We start from the raw sequence: 4,304 nt of genomic DNA, 5'->3' as shown, positions 1-4,304 counted from the left end.
TTGATTACGGTAGAGAGGTAAGGAAGGGTGTCGGAGGAAATGGATTGGAGAAGAGGGGAGGGGATGGGATCGGGAGGGCAGGTGGTTGCCCGCTTGGATGTGATCAGTGTGAGAATCTCCTCAGGGGAGAGGGGAGAAAAAGATGATAGGCCAGAGCCCGGCTGTAGAGCAGAAGGTCTGGAGGGGGTGTTAGGAGGAGGGGCAAAGGTGCTACTAATGTCATCAACCTTCTTTTCGAAGTAGATGACAAAGTCATCGGCAGACAGGGAGGAAGGAGGAAGGGGAGGAGGAGGGTTGAGGGGTGAGGAGAATGTGGAGAACAGTTTTCTAGGATTAGAGGCAGAAGAATGTATTTTCGAATGGTAGTAGGATGCTATAGCAGCCGAAGCAGAGGAGGCGAAGTTGGAGAGGAAAGAGTGATGGAGGTTAAGGTCATCAGGGAGGTTGGTTTTTCTCACACACACATCCAGAACACACCTCCATGACTGGGTCACACAGACCTACAGAATGGTGTTCTCTGGATCAGCTAGTTAGGGCATGGCTTTACTGCATCTCCATGTCTGTTTTACACCCCCCCCCCCCCCCCCCCCCGCCTGCCTCTCTCTTTCATTCTCCTTCCCTAACTTCAATGAGATCTGTAAACAGCTCTCTCTCTCTCTCTCTTTCTCTCTCTCAGAATGATGTAGCGGAGAGGGCAGTGTTGACTATAAGCCGTAGCAGCAGCTCATGTCCCAGTAAGGAGGGAATAAGGTTCTGAGGGAAGTGGGGAGGGAGCGAGGGAGCGAGGGAAGAGGCATATTTAGATGAATGGGGGGAGATTCCTCTCTGCCAAGGCACCCCGGGGCTCCTTCTCCCACTGTAAGACTCTCACATGTGTTGCTGCCTGTGAGGGGAGGTGTGAAGAACTAAGCAGTGTAATGCATTTGCTCTGTGTGTGTGTGTGTGTGTGTGTGTGTGTATGCGTGTGTGTACGCGTGTGTGTGTGTGTCTGTTACTGTGTCTGTGTCTAAATTACGTTTCTGTGTCTTCTATCTGTCCCAAATTAGTCCCGATGACTAAGCTGCCCTCCTCCATGTGTGTGTGTGTGTCTGTGTCTGTGTGTGTGTGTGTGTGTATGTGTGTGTGTGTGTATGTGGGAGAGAGGGGGGATCAAGCAACAACGTGCCAAAGCGATGAGAGGCATTATACGGTGGACCCCAGGAAAGGCGGTGGACCCCAGGAAAGCCTCTGGGCCGGATGGCGTCCTGGGACGGGTGCTGAGGGACTGCGCCGACCAGCTGGCCGGGGTTTTCACCAACATCTTCAACCAGTCCCTGTCCCAGGCCACCATCCCACCCTGCCTGAAAACCTCAACTATCATCCCAGTCCCGAAGAAAAGCACGGTGAGCTGCCTAAACGACTACCGCCCGGTGGCACTCACACCAATCATCATGAAGTGCTTCGAGAAACTAGTCCGGGCCCACATAGTCACACGCCTCCCGCCCAACCTGGATCCATACCAGTTCGCCTACAGAGCTCACAGGTCCACAGAGGACGCCATCGCGACGACTCTCCACGCCACTCTATCCCACCTGGAGAGGGGAAACAGCTACGCGAGACTGCTCTTTGTGGACTTCAGCTCTGCCTTCAACACCATCCTTCCAGACAGGCTAGTGACCAAACTACTAGACCTGGGACTATCACACTCTATATGTGCATGGATCAAGGACTTCCTGTCCGACCGCCCCCAGAGGGTGCGGGTGGGCTCCCACACCTCCACAGCCCTCAGACTCAGCACTGGATCCCCCCAGGGCTGCGTGCTAAGCCCCATCCTCTACAACCTCTACACCTACGACTTCACCCCCGTCCACCCCAGCAACTCCATCGTAAAGTTTGCAGACGACACCACCGTGGTGGGCTGCATCTCGGGGGGGGGACGAGGCGGCGTACAGGGATGAGGTAGAGCAGCTGAGCAAGCTGTGCAAGGTTAACAACCTGCTGCTGAACCAGTCAAAGACCCAGGAAATCATCGTGGACTTCAGGAGGAAAAAATCTGAGGTCCAGCCCCTGCTCATCGACGGAGAGAGCGTGGAGAGAGTCTCAACCCTCCGATTCCTGGGGGTGCACATACAGGATGACCTGTCCTGGAAGAACAACACAGCAGCCACCACCAAGAAGGCACAACAGCGGCTCTACTTCCTGAGAGTCCTCAGGAAGGAACACATCAAGCAGGAGATAATGGTGGCCTTCTACCGCGGCGCAGTGGAGAGCATCCTCACCTACTGCATCTGCAACTGGTTCTCCAGCTGCACAACCGCAGAGAGAAATGAATGAATGAATGAATGAATGAATGAATGAATGAATGAGTGAATGAATGCATGAATGAATGGACTTTATTGTCATTGCTACAGTACAGGTACCAAACAACGAAATTTAGGAGGGGTGGCTCCCCTGGTGTTAGGAAAGGGAAAAAAAAAACACTTTTAAAAAAATCACAAGAAGGGAAGGAGCTGGTTTACATAAATAAAGGCTATGTACACAATCCACTGTACTATACTGTACAGATAGACGACTAGGGTTGTCATATTGCACAATAGTATTGTTTCACGTTATTTAAAGTGTCACAGTTTGCAGGCTTGAAATGTACATGTTTGTGCCTCAGCACTACACCTGATTTTTTCAGTCCAGCAGCTGCCATACAATCCGTCCAGACTGTCCAGGGCCCAGAATTTAGGTCTTTGCTGTGTTCAGGGCCTGGACGGCCCTGTGGTAGAAGCTGTTCTTCAGTCTGTTTGTCTTAGCGGCCAGGGTCCTGAACCGCCTTTTCGAGGGCAGCCTGGTAAAGTGTACGTACCCAGGGTGGGTCGGGTCCCTGGAGATCTTGGAGGCCTTCCTGAGACAGTGTGTGTTGTACAGCTCTTCCAGAGAGGGGAGGGGGGCGCCGGTGATCTTCTGTGCTGTTCTCACGACTCTCTGTAGCGCATTTCTCTCCGTTGTTGTGCAGCTGGAGAACCAGTTGCAGATGCCGTAGGTGAGGATGCTCTCCACTGCGCCGCGGTAAAAGGTCACCAGTATCTCCTGCTTGCTGTGTTCCTTCCTGAGGACTCTCAGGGTGTATAGCCGCTGTTGTGCCCTCTTGATGGTGCCTTTTGTGTTGTCCTTCCAGGTCAGGTCATCCCGCATGTGCATCCCCAGGAATCGGAGGGTTGAGACTCTCTCCACGCTCTCTCCGTCGATGAGCAGGGGCTGGATCCTGCGCTAGGATGCGCTACAGAGAGTCGTGAGAACAGCCCAGAAGATCACCGGCGCCCCCCTCCCCTCTCTGGAAGAGCTGTACAACACACGCTGCCTCAGGAAGGCCTCCAAGATCTCCAGAGACCCAACCCACCCTGGGTACGAACACTTTGCCCGGCTGCCCTCGAAAAGGCGGTACAGGACCATGGCCGCAAGGACAAACAGACTGAAGCTTAGCTTCTACCCCAGGGCCATCCAGGCCCTGAACACAGCAAAGACCTAGGTTCTGGGCCCTGGACAGTCTGGACGGATTGATGGCAGCTGCTGGATTGAAAAAATCAGGTGTAGTGCTGAGGCACAAATGTGTACATTTCAAGCCTGCAAACTGCGACACTTTAATTGAATGTGCAATAACACTATGTGCAATATGACAACCCTAGTCGTTGTATCTGTACAGTATAGTATAGTGGATAGTGTACATAGCCTTTATTTATGTAAACTAGCTCTCTTTTTAAACTAGTTCTCTTTCCTAGCACCAGGGGAGCCACCCCTCCCAAATTTCGTTGTTTGGTACCTGTACTATAGCAATGACAATAAAGACCATTCATTCATTCATTCATTCATTCATATACAACAGTTAGTTCCGACCAAGTAATTTGATTGGACAAGAGGCATTCCATGAGTGCTGATATACAGTATAACAGCACTGGGACTTTTAACTATATGTATCACTCCGCCGCACAGATGTTGTACTAAATGACCGTTAATTAGACTACATGTTTATGTTCAGGTTACTAGGCAACAGTCCATTTGAAGTTCAGTTGCGGAACTATTTTTTGTTCATTTTTATGATTAAATAAACAAAAAATCATAATCTGTTATCTGTTTAATCGCTTATTACTGTTAACTAATTAATCGCACTGTAGAACTGTTGTATGTTGCTGATATTCAGTATAACACACTCCCTTTCGTGTGATATTGCTTAACTGACAACTGTCTAAAGGCAACCTGTCTTCTCACGAACCATGCCCCAACTCTCTCACACACACACACACACACACACACACACACACACACACACACTCACACTC

The sequence above is a fragment of the Nansenia antarctica genome (assembly GCF_963989245.1).
Source record: "Nansenia antarctica genome assembly, chromosome: 3".
Taxonomy (NCBI): domain Eukaryota; kingdom Metazoa; phylum Chordata; class Actinopteri; order Argentiniformes; family Microstomatidae; genus Nansenia; species Nansenia antarctica.
This window is presented reverse-complemented; position numbering follows the sequence as displayed.